A 21,431-nucleotide genomic window follows, 5' to 3' on the forward strand; every position below is an offset into this window, starting at 1 on the left:
ATAAAGGAAAAAAGATGTAGATTGTATTTCAAAGCATTGGAAAAAATTGGTTTTCAATGAATAACTAAAATGAATGAAATTTATGTGCAAAAGTACATGATCACAGTATTGATTAGAATAATCAGAAGTAGCCTTCAAAGAGATCTTTTAAATGTTATTTTACAAGTAAACTTATTTTGTAGGAGAATGAAAATAATAAGTAACATTAATGAGTTCTGTGTTTGTATTTAACTCTATTTGTATCTATTTATTCAGCATGTATTTTCATACAATGGGATGATAATATCAACAAATGGAATTCTTAAGAGAGCTCTGCTCAAATTGTTAAAATTTAAATATGTACTCGTGTATGTAAATAAATATTCTTGGAGCCAAAACTAGGCTAAGCACGGTGTAAAGGTCACATAGAAATCTGAATATATAAACTATTGGAAAGGGGAAAAAACTTTTCCAAATCTCTTTGACCTACCCAGCCCCTAGGACCTTCTCATTGCAAGAGTTATGGTGGAAGGTCTAGGTGTGACAAGATTAGAAAATGTAAGTTTAGCTTAAAACTTTTATCTACTAGGCTAGGGAATTAAGAACCATAGTTTGTCCTGTAATTCCCCAATTTAAACCCATTAACAGACTTAAAATGAGAGTAATAATCCAATTCTCAAATTTCAGTAAATACAGGAAAAAATCCTCAAAAGTTATGGAAAGATCATTTTTAGATTATAATTAAAATAAATTAAACAATTATAACATATTCCAGAATCTGAAAGTCAGTATGCTTTTAAAGTTATCCAGTTTTTGAATTTTATTAGAGAAAAGAGAGTTTTTAACCACCTGTGAAGAAAGGAAAAAGAACATTTCTTGCATAGACTAATAATTGTTTCCATTTTATTTGGCTTGGGTGTTATCTCCGTAGGTTTATAAGATGCTAATAAAATTAATTAATATTATATGTAGTAAATCTTTTAGATGAAAATTGTTAATTTCTGTTTAATGAAATTAAAGCTAAAGAAAGTAAGGTAGATCTGTCTTAAAGTGAAATGATTAGTTTTCATAGAACAGAATGAGGAATGTAAGACAAGATTTTAATGGATAAAGTTAAATTTCATTGGTTACTAACTGTAATTGTAAGTGTATTTAAAAGTGAAATAACTAGTCTATGTGGTTATGGTGAATTCTAAGCAAGCCATTATTAATCTAAACTGATATTAATAACAAAAAAAAAACCAGGAAACCTATCAGAGGTCAATTCAATCTGCATATTAAAGTGGTGGTAACATTGGGAATCTTAGGTTTTCATAAAATAGTGGAGATAGTATTTGTTCCTGTACTACTAAAATAGAATACCTGTTAATTATATAATCATGGTAAGGGTGTAAAAGTAAAAAGTAAAGTACTAAAAATATTTAAGTTCATTTGATTTGTTATGTAATATGCTGAAAGTATTTAGAAAGTGCATAAAATTAGAAGAGATAGACTTCAGTATTTTCAGCTCTCTTCTGATTTCAAAACAGTTCCAAATACCCTGCATGGTGCCTATCCATTTGAGTTATTGGCTATGTTAGTCACTATACCCCCTAAAACAATAAAAATATCTACCACATCTGGACATGCTTCTGAAGTGGTTGGAGAGTATGTTGTGGTTTTGGATTTTTGTAGGAGCTGACAATGACTCCATATGTCCAGATTTACAATGGACATGGCATCCAGGCTGGCTCTGTTTCATGGTGCTGAAGGGCCCTATGCCCCATGATGATAATACACTATCTTAGTCTATCTCTAGTATCAATGGTGCTGCAGCATGCTGGTTTTGTGAAGGACATACCAAGTGGAGGGATAGTTTTCAAAGTAATGTGAGTAGGACTTAAACACAATTGGCATTATGGCCTATTCCCTTTATTGACGTGTGGCATTGCAAACCTGGAGCTTAGATCTGTTAACTGTAGATCAAAGAGGAACTTGTGCATTGATTAGTATTAAGTGTTGTACATATATGCCTGATGAATATAATAATATCCCTTCTGTTCTATATCATATGTGGAGAGTATTGAACAGGTTAAAATCCTGTTAAATTTAAGTAATTTTCTAAGTAGTTCATGGATATGCCTATAAGATAAAGGAATGACTTTTAAAAATACTGTTTTTTTTATGTTTTCCTCTCCAATTTTTAATATATTTTATAATGACTATGTATTATAGTTGTAGTAGAAAAAAGAAAGTAACACTTTAATTTTAAATATATAGGAATTCTCTGAAGGATCTTCTCTTGAAACAAATGATTCTTAATGGGATTTAGAGGTGACTATAAATATTGCTTGGGATTATGTGGATTATTGATAGAACTTCCTTCCCACAGCATGCATTGGATTTAAAGTGTAAGGTCTGATAGAACCTGTTAACTAAAGGAACAAGATTATAGGACTTCTCTTCTGTGCTCATTGTGAAGATATGAATTCTGATCAACTCCCTTGTAATACTCATGGCATTATGAGATTTCCCTCCTCTGTGGACTCTGCTGATTTCAAAGAGCAGAGCTATGACTGAAAACCTTACCATGTTTAGGACATTGATAAGACTTCTCTCCTGCATCAATCCTCTGATGAATGTGAAGATTTGAGCTGTGACTAAAGCTCTTTCTACAATCCTCACATTTAGAGTGTTTTTCTCTTGTGTGGACTCTCTGATGAATGAGAAGATGTGAACACTGACTGAATCCCTTACCACACTCCTTATGTTTGTAGGGTTTCTCTCCAGTATGTACTCTTTGATGAATGTGAAGCTTTGAACTCTTATCAAATTCATGACAAGTATAGGGTCTCTCTCCTATATAGACCATCTGATGGATACAAAGATCTGAGCTTATTATCCTAGGCATAACTACCACCATGAGCTCTGGGGTTGGCAATTTATACCAAACTCAGCAGGTCTACCATAATATCTCCCTAGAGTTAACCAACAGCATAAAAGAACTTAAGGAAGAATGCTGTTTTCCATCAGCTTTGGGATGATGCATCCTCTGAAGGCATCCAGCCTTTCTCACCCCTGTGCTTCAGTACGTTATGGTTGACCCCTTATTGGTCCCAATTACCACCATCTTCTTTATTCTTTTAGTAGGAAAGTGTACCTTAAAGTCTAAGTTTATTTCTTCCAGAATCAACACCTTCCAGAACAAGGTAGTCACATGGGGATTCATCCAGTTCAAATCATGGTGCCAGACCCATCTTCCCTCAACCTCAATAGAATTATCAGAGGGTTTATATCCTGTCAGGCAGGGACTAATCCCCCTAACTATCAGAAAGTAGCCACAGAAGAATGACAATTACCATTCAGCAACCCCTTAAGTACAGAGGTGAAAGTTCTCTGAGGGGGAAGTTGAGGCAGGTTAGTATAGGGAAAGAAGGAAGGCAGCTGGGACCTGAAAGAGAACATGGCCATGAGTCCCTGCCTATAAAACCCTACTGCTGAAAACAAATCCAGAAAGATCCCACCTAGACCCTGGCCACAAGGTCTCATTTTGAACTCTTTCCAGAGTCAAGCGGAAGCCCTGGATAATTCCACACAATAGGCCACCCCATTGGTTCCATGAGAGCTAACAGATGTGGCATCCATTCAGAACAGCAAATAGCTGGGGCCCCTCCCCAACATTAGGAAAGGGGAGGAGGACAGGCTTTTAAAGGCCTAACCTGGGGTCCTAAGTGCACATCTCACTATGTAACTTGACCACACCCAGGTTGTGTACTTATCTCATTCCTAGTGTTCTTGTTTCTTAATAAACTCTTAACTCTCTTGCCTACCCTATGGTGTGTCCTTAAGTTCTTTTACATGTCATAGCCAAGAACTTAGATGTCAGAACCCAGAGCATCTTGCTAACCTGTGGAATGTGTAGGATGCACCCAAGAGCCAAAGTAAGGGGTATTCCCTTGGCTTATCCCAGTTGTGCCAGGGAAGACAGAGAGGGCCAAGGGTAGCCCCTGGAGTGCACCATTTGTTTACAGGCACTAAAGGGTAAGGGGTCCTGATGTTCTGAAAAGAGGTCTAGCAGGTGAGGAGGTTTGGCCTCAGAAGTCTGGGTCTCTGGTATCCTTGCCATGTCAGACCTTGTGTGGGACTGGGGGATCTACAGAATAGCTGGCATGCAGCCACCTGTCTGTGTCACTATGGGCAGGGTAAAGGTGGAGATGGCCATGCAGGTTGGGGGAAAAGCATGAGGTGCTGGCTAGAGCCTGCCATTCTCTGGGCAGTGGTGGCCAAAAGAAGAGAATGAGAGAGTGAGAGAAATGTGGCTAGCAAAAGCTCTTGACATTCTCAGACCATCTCCCACCCCAGTACTAACCAGGCCCAATCAAGCTTAGCTTCAGAGATGAGATGAAAAACATCAGTTGTGTTCAGGGTGGTAGTGCTGAAAACTGTGGTTGCCCTGGCCTGGACCTTCAAGAGTCTGCACTGAACAGAGCTGTGGAGACTCGCCCAGCTTCAGGGGCTGTAGGTCCCCAGTGCCTGACTCCTGCTTGCTGCCACCAGCCAAAACAGCAACCCAACTGCAGTGGTATTCTTCTTGCTTGACTTGTATCAACACTCTGGGGTGACAAGGACAGCTAAAAGGCAGGCCAGGCAGTGAGACCACACTGGCAGCATCTGACTACCTGTACAGAGAACCAGATTCCAAGGGAATCCCTGGGTTCTGGGCATTCTGCTAGGTGGATTAGAAAGAAGAGGGCCTCTACTTTGCTTCTGGCATCCTACCAGGTCAGGCATCATCAGGGGGTGTGCCCTTGGCCCTGTCCCACCATGCCCAGCCTGACTCAGTACTTGGAAGGGCACTCCACCTGCACACAACAACACACACACTGTTTCTCAGTCCATTTGGGACCCAGCTTTCCCCAACCATCCAACCAAACCACCAGCACTCCTGCTGGCTCCCTTAGCTGGTAGACACCCAACCTGGGTCGCTCTTCCTTCCAGGTTAAGCAAGCAAGTTCCCCAAGGATCTGGGGGAGTCTTCCTAAAACCAGTTCAAAGTGAGAATGGGAGCTAAGACTTTTATAGGCAAAAGAAAAGAAAATAGGGTAGGTGAAAAAAAAGTTAAAAAATAAAAAGTCAAGTGATGCTTCCAACAGTCTTGTGAGGAAAGTATGTACAAATTCTCAGTTCTGCATTGTCTCAAGCATATTAAACATGACCTTGGTTTCAGCAGCTTAAAAACCACAGTTTAGGTATTGTTGTGCAGGTGCCTATGTGCAAGATCTTCATGAGTCCTTTCTTAGCCAACTACTTAAGGATATCAAGCAATTTTTTTTTCTCTGAGGAAAGTTACAGAATTACAGAGTTCTCCTGACACCATACTGTCTGGTTTTACTTACAGATGAGATATTATCTTATTGCTGTAAATAAAATTGAGAAGTTCTGGTTAATATCCTTTGGGGAAATAAGTCCAAAGAGTAAACTTCAAAAATTAGACTAATAGAAAACCTGTTCAATTTGTGTATTAGAATTTTCATAATTACTTAAGTGAAGAAATTTTTCATAAGCACATTTTTCAGCTATCAATGTCAAAAACGAGTCCTTGTTCAGCCAATATAATCAAGTTTGATAATGCTATTGTCTAAAAGAAGTTTAGGTAATGAATCTAATGCTTGTTGCCATGCAGCTCTAGCTCGAACTGTAGATTCAGTAAGGTCTCCTATTGTGATAGATTTCTAATTATATTTTCATTTTTCTTAATTTCAAGTGAAGGTAGCAACAATCTGCCAAAAGAGGCAAACCCAGAATCATGAAATCCCTGGGTAAATCCTTTTTTATATCATAATGTATATTGTGGGGACAAGTCCAGTGAGAAATTTCTGTTTCATTATGAACTCCTAAATGTGTAGGAGGAGACCAAGCAGACATTGTTCAGATATTTACCAGCTATTAAGAGTCCAGACAAATATATTATCTAAGCCCCCACAATTTTTACAGGAAGAAAAAACTATCTTTAAAAAGAAGAAATGATAATTGTGGAACCTATCTGCAGAAAAGACACGCCTAACAGCATGTCATCAGTATGTATCATTGGAGTGAATACGAGTTTTCCAAATATATACCTGGGGGTGGAAAAAAAAAATGAATTTGGAACAATCAAGTAACTGTAATTAATTTAGGGATTAAATGCTGAAAATTAAACTGAATGCCAAGCTCCAACTGGATTTCTTGTCCACCTGGGTGGACTAGGGGAAAGTGTAAACTATAATGTGAACCATTATCTATGTGGAGCAGCAGTGCTCCAAAATGTATTCACCAAATGCAATGAATGTCCCATTATGATGAAAGACGTTGGTGATATGGGAGGAGTGGGGTGGGGGCTATATGGGGACCTCATATTTTTTAATGTAACATTTATAAAAATAAAGAGAAAAAAGAATTGCATAAACATGGTTCACATATATAAACTGTGAAACATCTCGAATCTCAAAATTTATCATACAGCTCTGCAATTAGGATACTATAATAGAGCAAATCTCCAAGTATGGAGAATAATGTGTATATGAAACTAACATGGGCAAGATTTTTATTGGATACTGTCACTAGAGAATTAGTCTAGGATTCATGTGTAGGGAAATGAAAACTTCCATGTACATGTAAGAATGTTTTACAGTCTCTCATCTAATTCCCCACAGTAGAGATCTCACACCCAAAAGAATTCCTTTCAATGTAAATATTTGCAAGAAGATTCCACTTACAGATCCACAGTGACTCAACATGCATTAATTGACATAACAAAGAAATCATGTTTCAGCAAAATACTTGGAAAATATTAAGTAACCAGTCATCTTCTGATCAAGATAAGCAGAATCATACTAGAAGTAAACCATGTGAATGTCATTGAATTGTTATAGCCTTTATTGAACTGTCTGTCCACAAACAAAATAATGAAACTCACTTTGGAGAGAAACCATATGGTTGCCTTCTATGTGGGAAAGTTTTTGTTAGATTTTTCATCTTAGCCAACCTAAGATAATTTACAGAGGAAAAGAGCCTTATGAATGTCATTTATGTGGCAAAGCCTTCAGTCAATATTCTATTCTTGGACAACAAGGGAGGATACACACTGGAGAGAAAGTCTATGAATGCATTCATATGGGAAAGTCTTCATTCATTGTTCTGTCCCCAGTCAAAATAGAAGAACTTACATTGGTGAGAAGCCCCATGAATGTCATCTCTGTAAAACAGTCTTCGTTTATTTCTTTTCAGTTAAAGAATTTGAGAGAACGCACATTGAGAGAAACCCTATAAATATCATCTATGTGGGAAAACTTTCACTCATAGCAAAGCCCTCAGGCAACATGAGAGAATGCACACTGGACAGGAACTATATCATCTAAGTGGGAAAATCTCAGTTTTTTAAACTTAGACAACATGAGGTTATTCAAATTGAAGAGAAACTCTATGAGTGTCATCAATGTGAAAAAACCTTTAGTCAATATTCTGATCCTATATGATGGAATGAGATGAGATGATAGAATTCATGCTATAAAGGCTTTGAATATAAAAGAGACTTCAGACACAGAAGTCACTTTAAAGAACTCCCTTTAACATACAAGAGAACTCACATACTGGAGAAACACTATTTTTACCATCAATATGGAGGTGCCTTTTATCATCAGTGCTACTTAAGATAATCTAAGGAAATTCATGTGGGAGAGAATCCATATGAATATCCTTTATGTAGCAAAGCCCATAGAAGATTGTCTGATGATATACCATATGAAAGAACTCACAACTTAAAACCTCATGGAAGTACAGAGTTAGAGAAATCAAATGTGAGAAATTCTATGTCTGTACTCAATATGGGAATGCCTTACTTTATAATTTAAATAAATTAAGTGAATTCCACAGGGGCAAAACACTAGGCCTGTAACCACTTTGCATTATCATTCAGACAAACACAAGCCTTGGTGTGCTAAAGAAAACTCAGTTTAAGGATAACTATGTAAACATGAAATAAGAGAGAAAAATCTGTACTAAGATGAAACCTCTTGGGAGAGTTTCAGAAAATTCATAATGGAGAATGTTTTAAATGGGAAATCATTTATTCAGTGATTTGGGAGCTTATGGGCACAAGTTATCTTGACTTTGTGAGGGCTATTGTTTGAGAAGTTTGGCAAAATGGTTGGGTATCTCAGGGCTGAGTTATGGAGGTCAGTGGTGGAAATAGTATCAGTTTGAGGATAGAATATGTTAAATTTTTGATTTGGGAGTCTTCTAAGGTAAATGAATATGATTTTGTGGTTACCTCTAATGGATCGATGGTGGACATTTCTTTGAGTCAGTGATTAAATATCTGAAGAATAGGAACAGACATGGTTACTTTGTTTATAATCTTGGAGGACACATTACTTAATTTCAGTGACCAGTCTTTTTCAGTGGGTGAGAAAGTCTTGGAGATAGTAATTCACTGAGCTAAGAAAAAATCCAGATTTCTCCCCTTGCACCTTGCTAAAGATTCAGTTGGGTTATAATTCAGAACACACTGCAAAATCTTGTTCATAGTAAGACAAGTAATATACTCTAAAACCTATAAGACCCATAAACAATGCCATTATGAATGTCCAGATGTGGAAATCCACTCCTTGATCTTAATTTTGGAAAATTTCTAACCTGGAATATCTCTATATAAAAAGAGGTTTTTGATGTGGAAGGTGTAGGTAGTGGGGTGGGGTATATGGGGACCTCATATTTTTTGAATGTAACATTTTAAAAAAAGAAAGAAGAGAAAACAAAAACTTTCAGCTAGTTTTGTAAATAATTTTAAAAGACTGCAGAATGCTTTCCTGCTAAAATTGAGACCATTGGAAATATTTCTGTTCTCACCACTACACCTCATATTTTATTAAATATTGAAAGGCTGAATGCTTTACCCTAAACATAGACCAAAAAAAGGATGTCATCTCTCATCACTTCATTTATTTATTGATATCAGGGTGAACTTAGTGTACTAAATCAGAGTGGAAAGAAAAGCCAGAAAACACAGAAAAGAAAATTGTTTTTGATTGCAGATGGCATGATTGGGTATCATAAATTACTATTAAATCAGCAAAAACAATTAGAGGTAATTAGTAACTTTACTGAGGTCACCATGTCCAACATTAAAACAAATTTCAGTTCCTGTATAGTAGAAATTTAACAAGAGAGGTTGTAGCAGTTTGGTATTATTTGTGTATTCAAAAAAGAGATATTGGATTATGTTGGTAAACTGGTGTGTTCCTCTGGGTGTGATTAAATTATGACTAGGGTTTGATCACACCATGTCAGTAGGATGTTGAGTCCCCCCCCCCATTGGTGGGCAGGGACTCACAGAGAAAAAGACATGACAGAAGAGTTAGTGGGACTTTTAATGCTGGAGGCCCAGGAAGCAAATGCACAGAGAAGAAGGAAAGAAAGAAGGCTCCATCAGACATGGCAAAGGCCCCAGAAAAGGAGATGAGCTATTTACCTGACAGTTTACAACTGGCCTTGTGGAGACAGCAGAACAGATAACCCAGAGAGGAATGAGCCCTGGGAAAGAAATGAGATATCCCAGCCTACAGCTGATACTGGAAGAAGCTGCGACCACAGAGCCTTAAGAGAAAGAGGAAGCCTGAACCCTTGCAGATTGTGGCAGCCATCTTGCTCCAATATGTGGCAACAGACTTTGGTGAGGAAACTAACTTATACTTTATGGCTTAGTGACTGTAGCCTTCTACCCCACATAAATACCCTTTATTAAAGCCAACAGATTTCTGGTATTTTGCATCAGCAACCCTGTGGCTGATTAATAGAGATACTCCGTGTTCCTGGGACTGTAATTTCAGGGTGACAGAATTTCCATGTTTACATCAGTGGTGGCTCCACATTGCAGCTGAAACACTCATGGGAAATTCCAGTATTTCTTGGATGTCATTAAGGGTAATTTCATTGTTCTCATCCTACAGGTAGGGATCATCTTCAGACTCTCTTTCACCAGGACCTCAGCTTCATTGGATGTACAAAGCATCTCGATGCATCCTTCATTGTCTATGTCATTCTATAGATGTCTATCATGATATAGTTAGTCCTTGTCCTTGACACATATACATGTGTAATATAGATTGTCTTTCATAATGCCAGTTGTTTCCATAAGCCCCTTTGCTACAACTGGGAATTTTGATTCTCTAACTATGTTCTGTCTATGTTCCTAACATGATATTGCTTATGAATCCCACCATGAGGCAGTAAACAGGTACATTGGGTGCTAGGGTTCTTGGTTCCAAGTTTTCTGTGTCTAAGCAGATCACTCATAGTTCAACACATCGGGTAATTTTTCCCAGTGCTATAGGGGGCTTATTGTCATTCTGAGGCTAGATTAACAGCAGCTGCTGCCCAATGGATGCCAGATGGCTTCAGTATGGCTTATCCATCAGTGAAATAGCACCTGGTAGGCATCCATGAATCAGGGCCCTCTGGATTCCAATGCAGGGAGGGAGGGCCTTCATGTAATATTGTAACAGGATCATTGTTGAGGGACACTTCTGTGATCACTTAGTGCAAGCATGTCATTATTTGGAGGCCCAGGCAAGCACAGTCTTTAATTTACTATTTCCATTTGATGATACCTTGTTGTTGGGCACATCCTGGATAAGTGTTCTGATTACCCAGGAACTAGGATCTAAACTCAGAAGGATCTAAGAGCTCTTGGTAATCCTTACCCTTTCCATTTCCACCAAAGCCCAATGGTATAATAGAAGTTGCCTTTTGAAGGACTAGTTCTGAGATTTGTCTGGGATCTTTGGGGCCTAAAAACACATGGCTCTGCTTTCCATATGACCCAGGATAGAGGTGCCTGGAGGATGTGTTGTGGAATATGTTGTCACCAATATTCATATAGATTAGTAAACCACTGGGCTTCCTTTTTTTTTTTTTTTTTTAATTTTTTTATTTTTTATTGACTTTGTAATAATATTACATTAAAAATATATATGTGAGGTCCCATTCAACCCCACCCCCCCACCCCCCCTCTCCCCCCCCCCCAACAACACTCGTTCCCATCATCATGACACATCCATTGGATTTGGTAAGTACATCTTTGGGCACCTCTGCACCTCATATACATTGGTTCACATCATGGCCCATACTCTCCTCTATTCCATCAAGTGGGCCCTGTGAGGATTTACAATGTCCGGTGATTACCTCTGAAGCACCATCCAGGGCAGCTCCATGTCCCGAAGACGCCTCCACCTCTCATCTCTTCCTGCCTTTCCCCATACCCTTTGTCCATTATGTCCACTTTTCCCAATCCAATGCCACCTCTTCTATGTGGACATTGGATTGGTTGTGTCCATTGCACCTCTATGTCAAGAGGAGGCTCAGATTCCACCTGGATGCTGGATGCAATCCTCCCATTTTCAGTTGTAATCACTCTAGGCTCCATGGTGTGGTGGTTGTCCTTCTTCAACTCCATCTTAGCTGAGTGTGGTAAGTCCAATAAATCAGATTGTAGGTGCTGGAGTCTGTTGAGGCTCAGGATCTGGCTATCACATTGTCAGTCCAGAGATTCAAATCCCCTAAATATATCTTAAACCCCAACATTAACTGCACCTCCAGCACATTAGCATGAAAGTCTTATGAAGGGAGATCCCATCTGAGTCCAGATTCATCACACATAAACACCATTTCCAAAGAGGGGCCATCTGCCCTGGTAGTTAACCCCATCGGCCATGACCATAACTCCCATGGGTCTCTTTAGCCCTCAAAGGAACCAATATCTGGGGGTTGTATCTGCTTTATCTGAGTTGTGCATGAGGGCAAAGTTGTGCTCAGTTGTGCATGAGGGCAAACCTTCTGCCAGCCTCCAGACTCTTTTTTAGAAACTCGTAGCCATATAAACTCATTTCTCCTTTCCATTTCCCCCTTACTTTAGGTCAAACAGCATTTTAAAGTCATGGTATTTTATGTAGACATGGATATTCTGCTGATCCGCATTGAACCTTCCGTATAAGGTCATTTTCCAGTTGCATCATCAGTTGATAGTTGATAGTGGTCCCTCGTTGCCAGGGAGGCTCATCCCCGGGTGTCATGTCCCACGCTGGGGGGAAGGCATTGCATTTACATGCTGAGTTTGGCTTCGAGACTGGCCACATTTGAGTAACATGAAGGCTGACAGAAGGAAATTCCCAGGCACAAAGTTGCTCTAGGCCTTGTTCTTATTTTGGGTTTATCAGCTCACAAGCATAGTCATTAGCATCTGGGGCTCACTGTTGAACCCTCACTCCCTCCCGGTCCCCACCACTGTACCTGGGAGACTGTGGGCTTCCTTTTTGAAAGTGGTTAACTTTAAGGACAATAATTTCCCCTGTACTGCCTCAGGGATCCAGTGCTGGCTTGAACTAAGATACTATCAAAGAAATTGACCTTTTGAGCTGGGCCTTGCATCTTGTTAGAATTTATGGCCCAACCAAATTGTTGAATCCCAGTTAGCAATGCAGGTAGTTCCTGGGCAATTTGTTCCTTGCATTGCCCCACCAACATGAAATTACCAATATAATAGAACACTTGGAGTTCTTTGGGCAGGGGTTGCTTATCCAATTCCTGCCCCACCCATTGATGGCAGTTAGTGATTGCATTTAATTGCTCATGTGGCTGTTCAGTGAAGTTTCACTTTACCTCTTGCCATTGGAAAGAAAATTGATTCCTGCCCTGCTCTCAGAGCGGGAAGGTAAAAATGACATTCACCAAATCAAAACTGAATATCAAAGATCAGAGGAAGCCATGATGGTTTCCAAGTGCATCATAATGTATGGGACTGCAGATGCCAAAGACAGCACTTCTTCATTCAAATGCCAATAGTCTACAATTAGTTACCATGCTCCACTTGCCTTTTCCACTGGCCACACCAGGTTATTATAATGGTGGAACAGAGGATAGCTGCAGAAAGATCTTTTATGAGTTCCTTTTCTCCACCAGAAGACAGTATTGCCACTATTGGACAATGCAAGGAGGTAGGAGTACTGGAAGTGCTGAGTCCAACTTTCCTCAACCATGATAGCCCAAATTTGTTGGGGTTTGGAATCTTATACTTGTCATCATGCTTGGGATGTGCAGTGGGGCATGATATCAGTCACTCGAATGTAATCTGTGGCAGGAAACATGACTGCAGAGGGTGCCAAAGGACAAGGGAACAATGAAAAGGGTAGCAGTAATCTCCCATTATGATACCCTTTTGGAATGCTCAAGGTCTCCCCTCTGCATCTACTTGAATGATATTGACTTGGGTACTTGTACCCAACAATGCCATATATCTTTGTTCAGTGCCCTCAAATTGTATATGCTCTAGGGCATATGGCCTAGGGTCCTGGAGGATGGTCAGGGTTCTTGGCCACAGTCCTCAGCTATTTTCAATTTGGTCATGTCTTGGTTAAGAGACTCCTCCCAGGGACCAGACTCTTCACTCACAGTGGAAGGTGGAGGCAGGAGCTCTCCAATGTGCTCTTCCTCCTCCACTGCCCATATTTGGCAATTGAGGGGATGGGGTCTGGAATAGGAATTTTGTTCCTATTGAGCCTATGGCCCTCCTAGTTTATATTTTTCCCAACTTTCTCCACTGGAGACCCTGTCTATGTATGCTGTGGGGGGGTAGCACCAATCTTATTGATCTCGGTGTGTAACCATTGAGCCTACTCCTTGGCAATCATGGGGAGGTTCTCAAAGTTCCATTTATTGCCACCCTTCTTCCATAGGACGGGAACAGCATTACTTCCACCCAGTCTGGCAGGGGAGAGGTGAACCTTCAGTTTAGCCCACAAGGACATCAGTACTGTTTTGTCCAAAATGCTCCTGTACAAAAAGGAATTCAAGAGTGATAAAAAGAATGACCAAAAAATCAATCCACTCCATTCCATTCCTCCCAATGCACTCTCATTGCAGGACCAAAGTCTGTGGAGCAAATTACTCTATTTTGCATCATGAGAACACAAGCTCAGGCACAACAATAAACTTTAGTAAATTAACACATTATTCCTTGCACAGAACAAGTGTCCAAAGATCAGGGGAAAACTCCACCATGGCCAGTCTCACAGAAAGTCCAACTGCTAGAATCAGTGTTGGAAATTGGCAGCTCCAAATATTTCTATTTAGGGAGGAGAGGTTTGTGCTGTTTGAATGTCCAGTATTTATACACTAGAGAATTTGAGGATCTGCCAATGAGAGTTCTCACCCAGATAAGCAGCTGAGGTTACATGTTTCCAGTTTTGGAGTTAAAGCAATGTTCAGGACTTTCCATTAAACCTAACATATCCAGGCTGTGGAATGGAAGCATACTAAGGGATATGAAAACAATAGAAGTGGGAGTAGACAAAGGCATGAAAATGGCCTCTAGGTGTATCTCTGACTTCCCCAGCATATTAGATTTTCCAGTCTGCCACCTGTAGGCACCAGTAATGTATATTGGGCTATGTTTTCATGTCGTGAAAGTATTGCCATTGTAACATTAAATTCAGGAGGGCTCAAAAGAAACAATTCTCAGAATCAAATCACACCATTTCATAACAGTAGTCAAAAGAACTTCTTCCAGGATGGCCTGGTGACATTTAGTCTTTCAATAAAAAGAAAGCATTTCTTCCCCAAGGCTGGGGCACTCTGTATGGAGAGTCCTTGGGCTTCAAAAGATGTCCAGCATGGCCAGTAGACTCTATCCTTCTTATTTATAGAGTGGTTTCCTTGAGACACTAGGTAATATATCCAGTTGGCCAGTGTGGTCCAACATATTGACAGTTTGTCTGGAAAGATGTGGAGTGATGGTTAAAAGCTGATAGAGTTGACTGATGTGCTTAGGATGGTGACACAGTGATACAGCAAAAGCCTGTTTCATTGGGACAAACTAACAAATTGACCAGGAGGCAGACAGACAGACAGACAAGCAGGCAGACAAAAAGGCTGGAAGACAGACAGGCAAGCAGGCAGGGATACAGACATATTCCAGAGTCCCATCCCATACAGGACAGCACACATGAAGATGCTAACAGCAGAGGCAAACTCTCCAACTTCGGATAAATCCTAACCCAAAGGTCACACCCTTGGGCCCCTTTCCTTGTGGTTGGAAGGCACAAGCTGGCTGCAGGTCGACCCTAGGCTGGGATATATGCTCTGGGATGAGGGAGAGAGGGCTCAGAGGCCTGCTCTAATAGAGCTTAGAGTTAAGTGGATGGAGACCACCAGAAAACAGAGACACGAGTCAAGGTAGCAATCCAGGAGGTTTGCAGAGGGAGAGCTACTTTGCTGGAGAGAACTCTGAAGAGATAGCTCATAAATAAAAGGAACCATCAAGAGGCTTGAAATGCCTGATACTTTCCCAAGGTCTTGGAAACAGTGACAAATATGTTTCAGTCATCCTCAGAAGGATGGTCAGGAGCTCTGTGACTGCCCAGGGCAGAATCCACTGTGGCAGGGAAGCCTAGTGGGATGGACAAGTGGGGAGTGGGGAGGGTTAGGGCAAGGGATTTCAGGTGGCATGAGGCGTTGGGGCAATGCCAAGTCTAACCCAACCACAACTAGCTCTAAGCCTCAAGGGCCTTTACAAGGAGGACTGTCCACAGATAGCCAAGGCACAGAGGTGGTAGGGGAGACATTACCCACTCCTCTGGGCTTTTAAGCCTGCTGGCACACAGGGAATTGCAGGAATACTCTGGAGTCTCACATGTCCTTTCAAACCACTTGAGATCTGCCTCTCCAAGGCCTTCCCAGTTCCCAGCTCCAAGGACAACTCCTCCCAGTTGATGATGCCTTCAAATGACTTGCCTCCAAGCCTATGTCTTCCAGTGTCTATACAGCACCTGGATGGGGTTTCCTGCTAAAATTGACCATATCAGAGCCACGATTTGACTCCTACTCCTAAATTGAACAGATGTCCCATTTCACAATGAGTGTGTGTTGCTTGAATGTGCACAGCTGGACCAGGTGGGATCTTGGCGCCAGAGGCTCCCACCAGCCCCAGCCCTCTGGGTAGATGTCAGCTTTCCACCTTGGGTGGTTCCAGTTGAGCTCTAATAGCTGAGGATAAAGCCTGGCCCAGAACATAGTACTCATTTTAGGGAGGCCAGTAGCAGGAGTGCCATGACCTCATGGGTGAGAGGACTCCTTGTGGGACAGGTGCACCCTTTGGGAAGATAGGCATGGAGACACCTTGGTCAGGGCTCCCTAGAGAGATGTTCCTGAGTGTTGGGTGGAAACCAAGGACCTGGGCATCCTCCTGACCCTACTGTGCTGTACTAAGTCAAGTCCACTGGGTGACCAGAGCCCTGGCCAGGGGGAATGCAGGGAGTGCTTTTGGGCTGGGAATGTGTGTGTGTGTGGTCATTTGGTGGGGGTGGGTGGCTTTTCAGAGACTGAACCAGGATAAGCAGGGGGTTGTAGTACAGAGGGACTGGGAGCATACCCCCTGAGGATGCCTTAGTGGATATCAGAATCCAATTGGAGGCAGTCCTCTTTGGAAACTGCCTAGTGAAAGGCCTGGAGCCCTTGGTGTCTGGTCTGCCATAAAGATAGCTGGGCACTATCAGGGCCATATCAATGCCTGGTCTGTCTTCTGGCTGTTGCCCTGACCTTTGGGGTATAGGAAAAAGTCAAAACTGAGGCATAGCACAGTGGCCAGGGCATCCAGATGACTGATGGCAGTAAGCAGGATCCAGCAGCTAATGGGCTCCAGGGGCCAATAGACCCTGCAGCTGGACAAAGTTCAGCAGCAGCACACAGCACAACCTCTTCTGGATGCAAGCTGTGGAAACCAGCATCTATGACTATAGCACTATGAACATGTCCAATATAGACTGATGTCTGATCTCTAAAGCTAATTCAGGTGGGGCCTGGTTAGTAATTGGATAGGACACTGCTTGGGAATACTAGGTGTTGTAGGCTTATTCCAGCAGCATTTCTCTCATGAATGCACACTCTCTTTCTCTCTCTCCCTTCTTCATTTGGAAGGCCTGCCGAGAGCATTGGTCCCTCTACCCAATGCCTCCTGGGCCTTTACAACAGCCCTGCACTGGCATCATCATCTCCACCATGCCCCAAGCCCATTGTGGTACAGTTAGGTAGATCTGTCTAAAAGCTCTTTGGATCTCCCTAACTGGAACAAGCCCAGGTCATCGAGGCCCTAATTCCCTTTTGTACCTGCATGCAAAAGTTGTCCAACAGGAGCCACCTTTTTCCTTCATTGCCTTCCCTGGCACAACAGGGGTGAGATGAGGGAATCATGTTTTCTCTTTGCAACTGGGCCCCATTCTACACACTCCCATTGCTCTCCAATCCCCAGGGGAAAAGACCCATCACCCATGCCTCAGGACCCCTTAGACATGTTCATGGCCATTCATCTCTAGCAACCATGCATGGCATTTTCAGCTACTCTAGGGGTCCCCTTTATTGATGAAGAAGAAATGACACCTTGGGAAACAGAGAAACACACAGACCGACATACTATGGACCTGTATTAGTCATCCAAAGGAGTGCTGATGCAAAATACCAGAAATTGGTTGGTTTTTATAAAGGGTATTTATTTGGGGTAGGGGCTTACAGATACCAGGCCATAAAGCATAAGTTACTTCCCTCACCAAAGCCTATTTTCATATGTTGGAGCAAGATGGGTGCAGACATCTGGGAGGGTTCAGGCTTCTTGGGTTCCTCCCTTCCAGGGTCTTGCTTCTCTCTGGGTTCAGGTTCTTCTCTCCCCAGGGCTTGCTTCTTCCTGGGCTAAGGGTTCCTCTCTTCCTGGAGTTTGCTTCTCTTCTTTGTGAGCTTACTTACTGGGGTCCCAGTTTAAGGCTTCAGCATCAAACTCCAACATCAAAACTTCAACATCAAAATCCCTCAACAATGTTCTTTGCCATGCCTTTTATCTGGGATCATAACTCCCTAATCATAATTCAATCATGCCCAGATACAGATCAGGTTACAAGCATAATCCAATCATAACTTTATAAAAACCAACCTTTATAAAAACTGACTAGAAATTGGTTGGTTTTCATAAAGAGTATTTATTTGGGGTAAGAGCTTACAGATACCAGGACATAAAGCATAAGTTGTTTCCCTCACCAAAGCTTATTTTCACATGTTGGAGCAAGATGGGTACTGATGTCTGTGAGGGTTCAGACTTCCTGGTTTCCTCCCTTCCAGAGTCTTGCTTCTCTCTGGGTTCAGGTTATTTCTTCCCAGAGCTTGCTTCTTCCTTGGCTCAGGGTTCCTCCCTTCCTGGGGCTTTCTTCTCTTTCCTTGGATTCAAGGTTCCTCTCTTCCTGGGGTTTGCTTCTCTTTTCTCTGTGAGCTTACTTCCTGGAGCTCCAGCTTAAGACTTCAGCATTAAATTCCAACGTCAAAACTCCAACATCAAAAACCCTCAACACTGTTCTTTGCCATGCCTTATCTGTGTCCTCACCCACCAAGGGGTGGGGACTCAATGACCTAATCATAACTCAATCATGCCCAGGTACAGATCAGATTACAAGCATAATCCAATATTTCTTTTTGAAATTCATCAATAATATCAAAATGCTACAGGGCCCCTCAGTCCTCCTGCATAGACTGGCAGGATTTGGAAGGGAACATGCTATAAGAGACCACCGGTGACAGCAGCAGCACATCCTGGGAAATCAATCTGGCTGATTGCCAGTCCCGGGCCTTCCTCTCCATGCCTAGCCCAAGGATAAACTAGCTCACCAGTCCCTCTATATCCTGAGCTCTCTTTTTTGTCCACCAGTGACCCACTCAATCAGAGGCCTAGGTCCAGGGCCTGTGTCCTCTACCTCATCTGGTTTCATCCCTGAGCTTCCTTCTCTCCAAATCAGAGAACAAAGGCTGGCTACAGATCTGCTCTATGCTAGGATCCATTCTCAGGAATGAGAGGGGAGCTGGCTGAGTGGCTTGCTTTCCTGGAACTTAGAGTTGAGTGGGTGAAGATGAATAGGAAACAGAGCAGGGAGTCGGCCTAAGGTAGGGTAGGTTTGCAGAAGTTGGGTTCCCTTGCAGGGGAGTATGAAAGAGTGCTCCAATGCACAAGTGATAGCCCACTGGGAGAAAGAGCAATGAATGCCTGGAAGTACCTCAACATATGGTTCCTGAAGTCTTGGAAATATCATGGAACATTTTTCTTTCTCCCTTGGGTAGAATTTCAGGATCTCTGCACCCACCTAGATCAAAATCACCTGTGGCACCAAGCCCTATCTGGAATGGCACCAGGTGGGGTGTCAGTATGTGTTTGGCACGACCTTGCTGGATGTGCAGTGCTTTGGCAGCATCAGCCCTAACCCTACCACAATCCCCATGACCATATATCTTTGTCACAAAACTTTTTGAAAGCTAGTGCACAGACAGCAAAGGCGCAGGAAGTATGAGTGAAAGTCAGGGTCCAGGACAGAGTGCTTATAGGATTCATGGAGGCTCAAGATTGCTTTGAAGCATATGGCTGTGGATTAAGAAAATGGATTAATATGGTTAAGCAGAAATGACCATTTTTCCAGTTTGGCAGGACAGGGTATTTCAGCTTTATTCTCTCTCTGTGCATGTGTGTGTGTGTGTTTTCTTTATTTTTTTAATGTTAAATTAAAAAAATATGATGTTCCCATATACACCCCACACCCCTCACCCCACTCCTCCCTTTATTCTTTATGCAACCTAGAGTTTATGATTGTTTACATCTTTTCTTTAGTTTCTATGATAACTTTCTAAAGGGCTTGTAGACTATAACATTACAATTTTGTAAATATAGTCATTCTTAGTTACTTTTTAGTTCAGTACACAATTTACTTGAACAAGGTTATAAGTTTTCATAGAGATTATGCATAAAAAGAAAAGGTCTCATTGCATTTTTACATTTTTATTGCTCCTTTTGATATTTTTTCATTGTCTGTAATCTTTTTCCAGTTTCTCCAAACATTTAATTATTTGACAACCTGAAGTACCTTAAATCCTTAACATATTTATCATATACAGAGAAATGTCAGAATAAGAAACAGGTAGTTTATTCCACCTTATATGTATACTGGTAACTGGTAACCTTTAGATAAGTAATTTTGGTTGCCAGCTCTACAACTCTTGTGATACTTGCCATCTATCAGAACAATACTTTTGCATTTTCAAAGAAGAGTGGGTATACATCAAATATTAGAGGTGAAGAACTAAGGTTTGTTTCTTTCCACCAAACCTGTTACAAACAAGAGTCTAATTGAAAAACAGACCACCCATCTCACAAACTATCAGTAAGCACAGTAATGTCAACCTTTGGCATTACAATGTGTGGATATTGGTTTAAGTACCAGACTTATGCACCAGGGCACAGGTGACTGTCACAAGCTCATAGTCCATAAATTCCACAAACTGTGCCATCAAAGAGGATGTCAGTAATGCCCTGACAGACAGATTTTTGAAATACAAATTAAAATTCATTTTCCCACACTCAATCTTATCTATTTGGTTGCAATTTATCCTTATGATAAATTCACTCTTTACTTCTCAGTATGAATCCCAGCCATTTAAATGAACAGTCCTAGATAATCTCTTACCCTCAGCTTTCTCTCCTTGTCATTTCTGGTTCTTTATTCTTCAGGAAGGGCTCCAATGATATTCAATCTTGTCCAAATCATGCCTTCTGCTGATTTGGGAATCTACTTTAAATTCCATGGGAAAAGTAGCCAAAAGCTGACAAGTCAGGATTGTCTGAGTTAACTTCTTCCAACTCCTCAACTTCTCTCCTTGTGCTACTATTTAGTCTATCAACCTTTATTCCTTCTGCCAAATCATCGACCCTCCCCCAAAGGACCTATTCATTTTTTGCTAAAAAGCCCACCTCCAGGACTTCACACAATGGTCATATAAAAACACTCATACATTCTCTTTCAAAAATATGACACTAAGCTGTAAAATTTAACAAAAGAACCATTTGAGTTCTCTGAGAAGAGACTAAAGGCACACAATAATCTCAGTACCATTTATGCTTCTAAGAAGACTGGCAGTCTGTGACATCTAATCTGAGTTTGCTCCCATTCTCTTCCCCACTCCAATTTGGTCATTGAAGAGATGCTGCCAAGGCAGGATAGGCAATGAGAACAGAAGGACCTCTCATATAATCATAAAGGGCTCATTGGGTGCAAATTGGGCTCAGTGGTTGAGTGCCTCTCTCCCACATATTAGGTCCCAGGTTCAATCTCTGATATCTCCTTAAAAAGGGAGCATTAAATATGGAGCAGTAGGCACATACATTCATAGCATCATAATCAATTGAAGATACAGATACAGAATATTGGAGATACACTATTCAGATACAGAATATTGGAGAGGGCAAAGGAATATGTTGTAGGGAAGCACAGTTCCAGATGAGGTTCCATGCATGAGCAGTAGAGGGCAGATAGGGCTCCATCATCCATAAGCTTCAAGCTGATCCTGAGACTGTACACATGCACATA

The sequence above is a fragment of the Dasypus novemcinctus genome, chromosome 12, assembly GCF_030445035.2.
Source record: "Dasypus novemcinctus isolate mDasNov1 chromosome 12, mDasNov1.1.hap2, whole genome shotgun sequence".
Classification (NCBI taxonomy): domain Eukaryota; kingdom Metazoa; phylum Chordata; class Mammalia; order Cingulata; family Dasypodidae; genus Dasypus; species Dasypus novemcinctus.